Below are 15,194 nucleotides of genomic sequence, written 5' to 3' on the forward strand. Positions count from 1 at the left end.
TTAAATATGATATACTAAATATCAGTTGATAGTTTTTATTGAATTAAAAAACCAAAATTAAAAATTACTAAAATATCAAGCGCCAAAATTACGTAACAATATCAACCGCGTTAGATTGCCATTTTGAAATTTTAAGATCACGTGGTACAAACGACCTTGCGAGACTCCCTTGGAGTCTCTCGAGCTGATTGATACGCGGGGACAAATAAAATGCACTGTGGAAGCGTATCGAAAACCTGTCCTCTTAACTTACTGTCCATGATGTAAATAACTATTTCATGTGTCATCAATCAACTACCTTTACTCTCGTAAATGTCATGCTGTAATTAGTTGGAACACAACAGATGTAATGCGATGCAATATACTTCGATGTAATGCGATGCTATGCGATGTAACGCGATGCGACGTAATGCTATGTGATGTAATTCAATGTGATGCGATGCGATGTAACGCGATGTAATGCGATGCGATGTAACGCGATGTAATGCTATGCGATGTAATGCGATGCGATGCAATGCAATGTAACGCGATGTAATGCGATGTGATGTAACGCGATTCAATGCTATGCGATGCAATTTTATGCGATGTAATGCGATGCGATGCAATGCTATGGGATGTAATGTGATGCGGGGTAATGCGATATGATGTAATGCGATGCTATGCGATGTAGTGCGATGTGATGTAATGCGATGCGATGCGATGCTATGGGATGTAATGTGATGTGAGGTAATGCGATGTGATGTCACTTTTGAATAATAAAATAATTGAAAACCTAGATGACGATAAAAAAGTGTTAGACATATTTTTAGATCTTGCTAAAGCCTTCGACCCCATAAGACACGATATAATGTTTGAAAAACTAGATAAAATAGGAGTCAGAGGTATTGTACTTGATTGGTTTAAAGACTATTTAAAATGCAGAAAACAAGCTGTTAAGCTAAATGGTAACGTAGGCAACGAAGAAGATGTAATTTGTGGTTTGCCACAAGGAACAGTATTGCGTCCTATTCTCTTTTTGATTTACTTTAATAACTTCTGTAATTCGAATTGTGCTGACGCCCTGATCTCTTTCGCGGATGATACAGTTTTAGTGTTCACTGGTGATTGTTGGGACCATGTAATCGATAAAGCGAACATTGGACTAAAAAGTGCTAAACAATTGTTAGATAAAAACTTCTTTAGTTTAAATACCAAAAAAACTATTTATATAACATTTTCCGCTATAAAATCTGGTCAGACATTCCATATTAATCTAAAAATTCATGATAATACCTGTAACAAAACTAATTACTTAGTTGATGACTGTAACTGCGAAAATATAACTAAAGTTGAAACTGTTAAGTATTTGGGAGTTTGGATTGACCAGCATATGAAATGGAAAAACCATGTACAATCTCTGATTAAGAATTTAAGATATTTACTGTATAAATTTAGTTTACTACGCAAATTTACGTAAAGCTGGTCGGTTGGAAGCACTAGTGTAATCGAGTGTTATCTTTTTAATTTTTTAAAATAAAATCTTTTTGAAAATTTCGAGAATTTATTACTGACTTTGATCCAATATTTCGCCTATTAGAAATCGTTTAGACATAAAGTGTAGTACATTAAAGCTTATTGTAAGAGCATTTTTATGAATGTCTAAAATCCAAAATCGAAGTTTGCCCTCATCACGAAATTGGCCGTCGAAAATGACCCCCCGTTGAATAAAAATCACAAAGTTTTAACTTGGTATAATAAAACGGTAATATTTAGAAAATAATAATCAATGTTTTCGAAATCAGCGCTATATGTTACCCTAAAATCGAGAGTTTTATAGTAATCATCGAAATGTTCTTCAATTTATTATTTAAAATGTTTGAGGGTGCGAAAATGAACTTTTCAAGAGTTTGAAAAAGTGACTTATTTTCGAAAGGCTCTAGTTACGCAACCGCTGCATCGATTTCACCCAAAATTTAGTTTAGGTAGTTTAAATTTCATTTGATTCGGCCGACCTATGGTTGCATGAGTTGTCGACGACGTGGAATGACCCAACTTGTTTTTCCCCCGACCTCCAAACTCAGTGAAAAATAGGTCTTTTTCAACCGAACCAAAATTATTTTTACACTTTCGACTATGCCCTACAACTTTTCTATTGAAGCATTTTGCGTGACACCTACCGGTGAAATAATAAATTTTCCAAAACGGCACACAATTGTTCGATTTTTCTGAAATTTAGTAACCAAAGCCTTCCATACCTAACAAATAAACCCTGAAAATTTCAGAACCCTAGCATAAATACATTTTGAGAAAAATGGCCTGATCGAGCAAATTGAGACACCCTGTATTTAAGAAAACAAATATTAAGTTTAATACTTTTACTATTATATCTAAGTTATTACCCGCCAGCTGTTACGATCTCAAAATCGAAAAAAAACCAACGAAATCCTACGGGAATTTCCCGAGCTTGACTGTCGATTGCATCGTCTGCAATAGACGCTAAAAGAAATTATTCACTCCAAAATAAAAACCGTCAAAAGGAAGGGTTTTTAAATTAAAAACGCGTGAATCTCGATGATATCGCCCATTTTTTCGTCGCACGTGTAATTATTTATTCTGATAATAAAATAGAATCACGTGGGCTTAGCAATATTTATCCGCATTTGTCTTAGCCAATAAGATTATCCCTTCCGAGCAAGCACGCGCCAATTTACACAATATAACCGTTGAATTTTTCAAATCAATTTCTTTTAAGATCTATTGACTCCCGCGAGAGTAGCGGAACCATAGAAATCTTATACTCCTACCTAGAATGCTCCAGTCTACGGGAGAATCTGACACCAAGACATTTTGTAGCAACGACTAATGATTATATAGTCTTTGCTTAAGCTTCAGCCAATCAGCGGATATTCATTGACTACGGCAAGCCGCTAGCGCCATTACATGGCGGTTAAAAATAGTAGAAGCTCAGACGATTTTTACAGGATCCATCCGATCCAAGCTCGCAGAATTCCCATAGGTTTTTGCTGGAATTTTTCACAGGAACCACTTCAACGTTTTTGGATTTTTATTTAATAATAGTGATAAGATTTTTTGAACTTTTAGTTTTGTTTTCATATTTACTTATTATAAGGAATATTTAAATGCCATTGTGAGGAAGATAAATAAGATTTCGTTTAGGTTCGCTTTGAAAATATTTCAGCCTAGGTCTAACATAGGCCCAACTTTTAAAATAGCAGGCAATGTCAAATTGTCAATGACAGTTTTGGGAGCAGTAACTGAAGGTCCTTAGTATTAACCTTTGTATTTAAAGGTTATTTCACATTTAAAGTAAGTAATATTATATTTATTATTATGTTTGTAAAAACTTAGATAAACAAAAACCTTATGAAAGAGTAATTATATCCTAGAAAAAATACATCACACTAAAGAATGACACTTATGACGAATTGAACAGCAACAATCATACTGATAATTGTCTTATTTATCAAAACTTTACCTTCTATTTAATAATATGCTTTTTCTCTTAGAAGCTTGGCCAAGATAAATGTCTCGTACTCTGCTTAAATTCAACATTCCACTGTTAAACAACATAAGAGATAGTACTCAACGAATACCGATATTTACAATGTTAAATAAAGTTTTTTTTAAAAAAAAACGGATATTGCAGTAATTATAGTCCTAAGTTGTTGTTCCACTAGGCTCACTGAACTTCCTGAAGTAACTTTTACCAAATCATCAATTTGAAAACCCGCCGTTTGTTAACATTTCAAATTGCCCCGAGGCTTAAGGAAACCCAAACTTTTACCTGTACAACGACACATTGCCGTCCACCGCAAATCGTTTTCTACATGTGGAAATGAAACATCGAGGAGCCATAACAACAAACAACGCAATAGTTATCCAAAACTTTTGCATATAAGAGAAAAATCTTTACGAGTAAAGAAACAGTCTACCATGTTTAAAAACTACATTAAACTCGATCACGGCCCCCTGCACGCGCTCACTTAAACTCGATCACGGCCCCCTGCACGCGCTCACGTGAGCGCATGCAGGGGCCCGTGACTCGATTGACGTGGGCCAATCAAATGCGGGTTCTTAAGGTGACGTAATCTAAAATCGAATTATTATTTTCAGTAACTCAAACTAGATGGCAACGAGTCGTTGCCGTAGTCACTCTTTGAATCGTGATTGGCTGATAATGACGAAACCTCCGAAAATGTAATTGGCCCATTTTGTATTTATACGGAATCATTCTATGTTATAAGATTTCTATGAGCGGAACCACTCAAACAAATGGAAAATTAACAAACACTGATAGCCATAGAAATCTCATAGGTAACTAGAATGCTGCCGTGTAACTGGCAAATGGCCCAAACGCCGTGGCAGACTACGCCAGATCTCAGCCAATCAGAGCTCTAAGAGCGGTTCTGCCAAGAATTTAATGTCACCGGAGAGAATGACGTCACCTATCTCCCGCTATAGTAACGGAACCAAGGAGGATAATAATCCTCCTTGGCGGAACCACTCTACGGCCTCTCATTGGCTGAAGGTTCAAGGCGAACTGGCGTCAAGCTCGGCCGTAGGCGGCAGCATTCTAGTTACCTATGAGATTTCTATGCTGATAGCGAACAATGCAATAAAATGAAAACACAAACAAAAAATTAAAATACGCGACAAATCAAATAACAAAACAAAAAAGAAAGGAAGAAACGAGAAATAATGGTCCGAAGAAAGTTGTCAAGTCTGAACAGCGTTGCGAAGTATCGCCAGTGGCGGAAATAACGTCTGACAATCCGGCGTGGACCGCTTTCAACACACCCGTCAGAGAGACAGGAAGAGTCCTCTTATGGAGACTACAGAAGACCATGCCGTGATGTAACTTGGGATGGACAGGCGAAGAGGATGTGCTCCGCGGTATCTACCACCCCGCACTTCGAGCAAGAATCCGAGCTACTCAAATTAAAGCGGAAGAGAGTTGCTTTCGTGGGAAGGCGTCCGCAGCCGAGACGCGCCAAAAGAGTGTCATCCCGCCTGGGGAGCTGACGCCGCATAGTCACGCGAGAGCCCGGATTAGGCTTCGCCTCCCTGAGCGCGTAGGAGGTGGCTCGGGTCTGCCAGGAGTCCCACCAAGCACTGGTAACCACTTTACTACACGCGGATTTCAATTCGGAGAGCGTAGCCAGGAGGAAAAAGTCCACCTTGGAGGGGCGCGGAAGACTGGTGACGGCCGCCGTTTCATTGCCCACTACGCTGGACACCACAAAAGAGTCACTGACAAGGCTACCCGAGGTGTTACACACCGATTTTGTTCAAACTCGGGGGATTGGTAGACCTTCGTGTAACTTGAAAAACCGTAAAGGGATTTTATTCAATGGGCAACGGTTTTGCCATCGCAACGAAAAATGTTTTTGACAACATAAAATAACATGGGATTTTGACCGATTTCCCTGTGAAAAAAATTAAAAAAATTCCTAAAAATGTGACCAATTTTGATTTTTTTCGTCAAATTTATCATTTTTTTTTATAATTTAGGTATTTTAATTTTTTTTCAATTTTGTAAATTGTTTCAATCCCATGTTATTTTCAATGGGAAATTTCCATTTTATGTTGCCAAAAACATTTTTCGTTGCCATGGCAAACCCGTTGCCCATTGAATAAAATCCCTTTAGGGTTTTTCAAGTTACATGAAGGTCTACCAATCCCCCGAGTTTGAACAAAATCGGTGTGTAACACCTCGGGTAGTCTCCTTGTGAGTAGGAGTACCCGTCGCACAAGTCATGAATAGCGGTGACTACCGGATTATTTGAACGCGTATGTAACATCGTAAGCGCGCTTTTCGAGTCGGAGCGCGTCCGAGCAGAGGTCACCTTTTCGAGTAGTTAGCCAACGGGAGATGACCGTCACCTTGGGAGGTTCCCAAGGAGGAGTGGACGTGGGAGGAAGATGACCCCTGGAGGAATGAAAGAGCCAGGAGATATTGTGTTCCCTAGCCAAGTTCCACGCCCGGAGCAGAAAAGGAAGCCGATCCGGGGCGAAGCGATGTTCCATGACCTCCAGTTGAGCCAGGTTGGCTCGCGGAAGAAAGGGATAAAAGGTCGGGGTATCCGCTGCGCCACATGGAGCAAGTGTATGGAGGTCCAAAAGAGTGCGACGAAAACTCAGCGGTGAAATGGCGGCCTCAGCTTCCATCAGGACAATGGGCGTAGACCGTGGCACACCAACGATGACCCGTAGAGCAGCGTTTTGGACTTTATCCAAAGTTGTGAGCAGAGGAGCGGCTGCGGACGCATAGAGGGAGCTGGAAATATCCAGCCTGGAGCGAATGAGGTGGGTGTACAAAAGCCTTAGTACGCCCCTACTGGCACCCCAACCGGTCGCTGAGACCGTACGCAGAAGATTGAGGCGCTTGAGAGAAGAGGAGGCTAGAGCCTCGACGTGTGGCTTCCATGAGAGTCTGTCGTCGAAAATACCACCAAGGTACCTATACGAGTGGACTTTGGTTAAGGGAGTGCCATCGAGACTGAGAGTGAGATCGACTGGGATGTTAGTCGCTTTTGAGAATAGCAAAAACTGGCACTTGAGTCGCTGAAAGTCGAGACCCCAGCGTGCACCGTACTCCGCTGCATGGAGCCGTATACAGTGATGTCAAGTCGCCAAATTGAAATTTTCCTCACAGGGACTTAAAATTTCCCTTTTTGACCAAAATTTTCCCTAGTTTCTTTATTAGCCTTCAGAAAGTGATATTTATTACATAGCGCCTTCTAGATAACCAATATTAAACTATAATTTATATATTTATAATTTACTATTTATCTTAATACATTTCATTGCTTTATATGTAATAGAATAATTAGCTGAAAAACAGTACGTTATTACACAAAATAACGATTTTTTTACTTTTCCCCATTAGTTTAATCAACAGAGTTAGATGACTAGAAACTAGAAATTATTAGATTAATTATAATTGTTTATATAATTTAACAAACGACAAAGTGGAAAGCAAAATTGCAGGGGTGCCAGGTTAATAGAAAACATTAAGCTTTCTTGCTAAAATTACTCTCTTTTAATATTTTCATAAAATTAATTCAATTATTTTAAATATTGTGATTATTTATATTAGTAACTTCACTTTAAAATCACCCTACGTGGAATTTCCCGAGATTTAGCAAATTTTTTGCCTGAATTCCCTTTTCCCTTTTTGGATTTTTAGGGGTAAAAATTTCCCTAGATCTGGGAAATTTCCCTCGACTTACCATCACTGGCCGTATAAAGCGCGAAGGGCTTGGCCACAGACCCAGGCTAGCGGGCAACCCATTCGCCGAAATTCCGTGAGCAGGGATTTTCCCGCTATAACAAGCGTGGCGCTGTTTTTTATATTGGCTTCAATGCAAGAAAACTATTCTAAAAAACATTCCGCTAGGGGCGCTCAAATCTTACAGTCTCGTAGGTTTCATCGAATTGATAAAGTTCCTTGATTTTCAGTCCCGTTGCCACTAATGGTAAGCCTATGGTCTATGGAGAAAATCCGGTCTGCATGGGGCTCTATATTATTCTCAACTCAATGGGTGTTCCCTGAATAATGAATATACTAATAAAGCTAGGTCTTGTGAGGTAAGAGCAACATTTTAACAAGTTTGGCAAGCCCCCTTTTTATTTTATAAAAATCAACTATTGATACAGGCGCCATCTAACTTCACGAACATTTGCGTTTCGCTACCTTATTTCCAAACCAGGTAACTGTAAAAATTCGGTTTGTATAAAAATTAAATGAAATTAAACCCCTGTAGCAAATTAAAGTCGAGCCGACGTCGGCAAAAGGTACTAAACACTAAAGTCGGCCAACGGTCGGCCGACCTTTGGACTACAAAACGTCGACTCTTTACCGCCTTTTAATAGACCTAAGAACCGACTGCGAAACGACGTCATCCCGACTTAGAATGTACTGTATCATTACGTCGAAACGACTTACTTTTCGATATTTTAAGTGACTGAAAATGACCAAATAAAACCGTAAATATATATACATGTATGTAGTTGGTCAAGTCCCATGAACGGGAGTGAAACAATGAGTTTATTTCCATCAATCGGAAAGCTCTTGAATCTTAGTAAAAGTAACGAATAAATCTTCATTAATAATATCTTAGCCTAACATATTTAGCTATACGAATGTAACCTACTTGAGCTGAGAGATTTGTAATAAGGAAATATTCTCAGATTGAATATATAATATTTTTCGAAAAAATATAATACCGAAAGGAAGGAATTTGTTTTATTAAATCGCAAATTTTCACAGTTTTGAGCGATTAATTGGCAAAGCGCGACCTTAAATCGACCCTTTGTGCCACAGGGGTAATAATTAAATGTAAGGTCTATTTTAAGTCGGATAATGGTCGGCATACCGACCATAAATAGTTCCAAAAAAGGATTTACGGTTTTAGTGTCGAAAAACGTTCGGACGTTTTTAGGTTGGCATTTGGTCGTCGACTATAAAGCGACTTTTCGACCGTACCCCGACCCTAAAACGACTTCATGCGCTACAGGGGAAGTGTTCGCGTTTCGCTACTTTATTTCCAAAACCAGGTAACTCGATAAAATCCTTTTTGATAAAATTCATCTTGGGTTTACTAAGTTAATGCACAAAATTGTTGGAAATTTGTTGAAATTTAAATTTAATATTTAAAATTTGGTTAATAAATCCGGGCTATGGTGTGTATTTGAATGTCCGTGACATCTTGTTTTCAATTGTAACACCGATTAAAAAAAGTTAAATGTCAAATATCGCTGTTGCCAAAGAACGAAAAATAGATGAAGCTGTAACTTCGGGAATCGGGATAAGCAGCATAAGCTTAGTATACGAGTTACAGGTTTAACGTTTGCATTTTGGCAGAATTAATATTAATGGAAAATAAAAATCCCAAGTAATAATTATTGTAGTGTACCACAATGCAATTCAGGCTATAAATCAATGATATCAGGCTAAAAGTGACATAATTATGTCACTTTTGTCAGGCCTAAGTATGCATTATTTTCCAAAAGATAAAGCTTCGCGACAGGGGCGTAGGAACCGGGAGGGGCAGGGGGGCAATGCCCCTCCCTAGAATTTTGCTGGGAGGGGCAACTAATGTTATTGCCCCCTCCAACCTTTGGTCAGTTGAGATCTTCAAAAGACTCAAATTATCATTTTAAAAGCATATACAGTTTAAAGAACCTCAACTGTTTTTAAATTTCAGTCTTTTCCCGCCAATTTACATAGTAGTAACAAGTACACATGCATTCGGAGAAGCTACACTCCATTAAAAATTAAAAACCATTCTCCGACCCCTTTTTGTTTATCTTTGCCCCCTCCAACTCCTAGAACGTTCCTACGCCCCTGCTTCGCGAGAGCAATGAATAAATGCCTTAAAAATTGGAAAACAAATTACAAATTTTACACTGCAGGGGGAGAGAGGTTCAGAGAAAATACATTCCGAGTAGCTACACTTCCCAGGGCCAACCTGCACCGAGAAACACTGTCCGACGCTATGCAACAATATTTCCAATTTGAAATATCCTAGTATCATATGTAACATAATTACTCATAAGTATGCCACTGTACCTTTATTCCATTCAAAAATCTTCACTAACGGTTTGTTTCACCACGAACCAGTAAGAAGGTGGACTACGTTAGATTTTAACCTTTTTATTCATCCTAGTAATTTTGGGAGTCACACTATTGGCTACTAACACATTTATTTAAGCCAATGGAAAACTTCTAAATTGAGAAGGAATTTTTTGCGTCGGAATTTTAGTCAGCCCAATGTAGCTTTATTGAAATTTATAAACTCGCTCGGTTTGTGCGGATGAAGTTAAATAATGAGTAGTTTAGAAAAAGAAAAGGTTGGGGAAAATGACCAATACGGTTCGGTTCAGAGATCACTTTCCGAAAATGTAACAAGTAGTCGAAGTGGGATATTCCACCAGCGTTATTAAAACCCATACCAAGCCTAAAAGAGTTAGGCCTAGGCTCAAAAGAATCTGCAAAGACTCCAACCTTGGAGATGCCCCAGAAAAGCTCAACCTGAATTTCAACTATTTTTTTCAATAAACCTACTTTTTTATTTGACAATGCAAATTTATTTTAGAACGTGAGTCTCCGAAAACTTTATTAATTTGCATATTAACAGCATTAACAACACTTGACACTATATTGTAGTTCATTTTAGCTCCTAAGCCTTGGTTGTTCAAACCGGTTTGTTTACTACAATAATGGCCGTCGTTTTATCGGAAGTAGAGCTAATGATGCGACGGCATAATCGGCATTTGAGATTCGATGACGTCAAATATTACGTAGGGTACGGATGACGCAATATCTGTGAACAAACCGTTAGTGAAGAAATAGAGCTAGTGGCATACTTATGAGTAATTATGTTACATATGCTAGTATCCACTATCACGCTTTGATGGAGCAGGAATGAGAAAAACGAAAAAAATCCAATTTTTACGACTAGAGCCACGTTCACACTAGAGCTTAAAACCTAGTTTAGGTCGGTTTGCATGCCAGTTCCAACTTCCATGGACTAATTAACACTATAGGTCGTTATTTTTCGACTGTACCAGGACAAAAAGTGTTAACTTTTTACCCTAAAACGTTTTATTCGCTTGTTCTCGGGGTAAGATTTACCCTGTCCCGAATTTTGTTCGCTTGTTCCAGAGCTCTAAGGTTACACTTTTTACTCCTCCTCGAAAGGAGGTGTAGAGGGAGTAATTTAGCTTATATAGAAAGTTCGTCTGCTTAAATTTCGTTTCACGAAAACATGACGGGTTTTGAACATCTTCACATGTGGCAAGCTTTTAATAACGAATTGTTGTTGATGACTTAGGCCTAAGGTGGTGTCTACTGTCTTGGGTATAAGCCTAGCTGATTATTATTATTATTAAATAAATAAGAAAAATGGGTCATATATTGATGACTTCACCACCGGTCGCCATCTTAAAAACAAAACAAATAAATAACCTTTAACTACTCCCTTCTTACTCCAACTATTTTTTTTCGTCAAGATCGAATTGGAGTAAAATGACGTCATAGGGCTAAACTTTTTTACCTGCTAAAAAAACCCAGAACAGGCGAAAAAAACCACCTATTAAGTCCATGCCAGTTCTGACCGCGACGATAATTCCTGGTTCACACGTGCGAAATCGCTTCACCCCGGTTCGCTTATAGACAATTCTTAACGCCATTTTAAATTATGGCCAGAAAGAGAATTTTGAAAATACTACATTTTTTTCCAAAACAATTAGTTAATACATACAGTAATATTATTGGACATTATTTATAATTTTATTTCCATTATTTTGAAAATACGAACAATTTTCATTCCATGATTAGTCTAATATATTGTTTGCAATTTTAAATAAAGCGGAATTTTCGCCTAATTCTTTCGAATCTAAAAGTAAAACTAAACCTCTAGACTATCAGCGCTGTTTTTAAAGATGGCGGCTATAAATGTTAACACCGACGCGTTTGACGTCAAGTCATCAAAAAAACCTTCTCGACGATATGGTTTTTTTGATGAGCATCGGATGCCTATCATGACGTCAAATCGGAAACGCGAAAAATCGTACAGTAACAAAATGTTCGCATCGATTACTCAGCGATGTTTTTGATGAGCGTTACTGAACGTACCCTAGATTAATCTGATTAACAATGTAACACTATTAATGTTTTATAGTATGTTTACTTATATTAGACCCGGCCACCTGTTTAAGGCATTAAAAGTCGCTAGGTGGCTTGGGTATTAGCCTGGCTGATTATTATTATTATTAAATCGAGACAATGATTGCTACTATGAGTCTATGTCCCAAGAAAAATTCTTATCCAACGATAAAAATAAAAGTCGACTTATTGACATACTTAGGAGGGCCCATACTTCACGAAATAATAGGGGGTTGGGCAGGAAATAGTATGGAAGTTTATACAGGGTGTTATGCAAAAATGTTAAGGAGTTGTAGGGGGTGAGTTGAAAAGTATGCCTATTTTTCCCCATTTTCCTACTTTGTTCTTCTGTGTTTAATTAAACTCATTGGACATTTCTTATTTACTCATTTGTTTTTTGTTATTTATCTCAATTCCCACGCATTCGCGAATCGTACCCTGAAATCGCATTTCCCAGCTGCTTGGTTAGGTGCTTGTTGCAGCCTACTTCCAGGGGCTAGTAGGCCACACTTATGAACCTCTCTGGCACTCTTTTCACTCATCGTAGGAAAATGGGACAAAAAACCAGCATACTACAACTCCTTAAATGTTTTGCATAACCTTTTGGGTGGGCACGGGTCCATTGAGCCACCCCCTGAAAACGCGCCTGGCTGCGTGGAAAACTATAATTTGGCGGTTTTGTAACAAAACAAGATGAATTATCGGAAAACAACTGCTATTCAATTATAGTAAGCGCAGATATTGATATTTTTGTCCTGCTGAGCGCTTTAGCGTCATCTCTACCTAACATATATTTACTGAAACTAAGCGAAGGAAAAATAAACCAAAAGATTATTGCACCACAAGTACCAATCTTCCATTACACGTACAAAATAATATATTGTTAATACACGCATTTAGTGGATGCGATAACACTTTTTTTTGGCAAGGCAAAATTAAATTCGCAAAGATAAAAAGTTACAGGAAGTTGCGAATGTTTTACAAAATTCCGAAGCACATTGTGATGATAGTTTTTATTGCAGCTCTTTATGGAGGCAATTTGGCAAAAGCGATTAAATTACATTTGACGAACTCAGGTCGAGGGGCAGGTCACTTCCATTTTGGGTGCGTCTTAATCATAGTAAAATGATTAAATCAGGGTAATCGTGATTAAATCAGGGTAATCGTGATTAAATCAGGGTAATCAAGTTTAAAAAATCTAATCAATATTAGAAAATCTAATCACGATTTAAACGATATTTAATCATTCTAATCATGATCTAATCTTTTTAATCAGGATTTGATCATTAAAACAGATTTAATCATTAAAACAGATTTAATCATTTTAATCACGATTTAATCATTTTAATCACGATTTAATCAATATAATCGGTCGAATCAAGAATTTATCATTAAAAACAAAACTAAAGTACGATTTAATCATACTAATCACGATATAATTTTTTAATCAGGATTTAATCATTTTAATCAGATTTAATAATTTAATCATTATTAAATCAGATTTAAACATTCTAATCGTGATTAAACGTGATTTAATCATTTTAATCAGATTTAATAATTTAATCATTATTAAATCAGATTTAAACATTCTAATCGTGATTAAACGTGATTTAATCAACTTAATCGTGATTAAATTGAATTTAATCAAAATAATCACGATTAAATCGGATTTAATCGTTTGAGAGGTGCGTCGTTAATCAAGGAAGTGATCTGCCCCTCGACTCAGGTTTCAGATTTTTACTAAATCTTTATCAAATTAGTTGATTAGTATACGATGAAATGACAAATTGGCAAATTTAAAAGAGCTATACCAAGTTGTGTCTGTCCATAATATTTATGATGTTTCCTCCAGTCAATGATTACTCCATTCTTGGTCGGACAGATCTAGGCTTGTTTCCATTTTTAGTAACTCTTCAATAGCATATTACCTCTACAAGTATATTTGGTTTGCCATTTTCGAAAACAATACCATCCGCATTGTAAGATAACCATGGTACGATGGGATTGACAACCATTCCAATGCATAGAACCAGAAAACTATATAGGTATACACTTGGAATGTCTAAGGAAGATTTTTACGGCCGTGATGAAGCTCGTAGAAACGGGCGTGTCTTAAAGCGGGAAAACTCCCGCGCCTCGCTACCCTAATTCGACGAAAACTCGTCATTAAGCCTAGTCATGGTTATTATATTATTAGCTTACCTGATTATCTCTTTTATAACCATACAAATACCTGAAATTAGGTATCACTACACTTCTTTCGCGAAGAACGTTATAATTACTTCAAAATATTAAGTACGATAACAAATTGAGGTTTTTAAATCCATCTTTTTATAAGCCTTTTTTTGCGCGGGAAGATCGCCTTTTTGTTACCATGACGACGCATTCTTTTCGCGTCAAACCTCCAAGCAATGAATTTGAAATGTCGTGTTACGCCTTACACTTGACGAAGTTAAGCCTCGCCTTTTTCTCGACTAGTTATAAATCCTAAATGATTAAAGACACATTTCATCCTAATATTTTTGGGGGTTAATTTAACCCTTTTTCCCCAACACTTTTTGGGTTTGGGGGGGATACCCCGACGCTATTCTGACTACCCCGATACCTACACCTCATGAAATGTTATATCTTCACTTGGTTCCACGCTGTCCATAATTGCTATAATTTATTTAATTTTTATCATTTGAGAAAGTATAGTGGCCCAACGAATTATAGTATTCTCCTCCCATATACCAACTTCTGTAGAATGGGCCCATCAACACCCACCTATAAGTCATACTAACACCCAATTAAATTTAGTATTCAATTATGGCAACTTGAAATAAAATTCTCTTCCCAGACGCAGCTTCACCTATTATGGAACAAATAATCTTTTTCCATGACCATACTTTAATTATTTTAATCTTAATCACTATCTTAGTTTCATATATAATAATTAATTCATTAATTAATAAATTCTCAAATCGACTCTTACTAGAGGGTCAAGAAATTGAAACTTTCTGAACAATCATCCCCGCCTTCATACTTATTTTTATTGCTTTCCCATCGCTACAACTACTTTATATAATGGATGAAACAAACCACCCAAACGTATCACCGTCCTAATGGAACCTTAGACATTCCAAGTGTATACCTCTATAGTTTCCTGATAGAAGTTCATAGCTGTTAAAGTCTTCATAGCGTTTACAGGGTTCATACAGCTATACCCGATTTCCCACAGTGCCCCCCCCCCCCCTTGACGCTTAAGCTTTGCATGTGACTTGATGATTTGTTATTACACCCATAGCTCAAGATGTCAATTGCCTTTGTAATAGTGTAGGAAACATTTGGACATCGCCTATCATCTGGAGAATGGATTTACGATAAAAAACCTTGGAGAACTTAAGAGTATACCTGAGTATCGAAATCGAACGTAGTCAGTCAGGCATCCAGGTCGCTTCGGAGGATTAGGTAGCCTGCTGTGGGGTGGTGGGTTTCTGTACGAGGCGCAGTGGTGCTGTTTCCATAAGTCGGCCAGACTTTT

The sequence above is a fragment of the Leiobunum rupestre genome, chromosome 1 (assembly GCF_980474605.1).
Source record: "Leiobunum rupestre chromosome 1, qqLeiRupe1.1.hap1, whole genome shotgun sequence".
NCBI classification, from domain to species: Eukaryota; Metazoa; Arthropoda; class Arachnida; order Opiliones; family Sclerosomatidae; genus Leiobunum; species Leiobunum rupestre.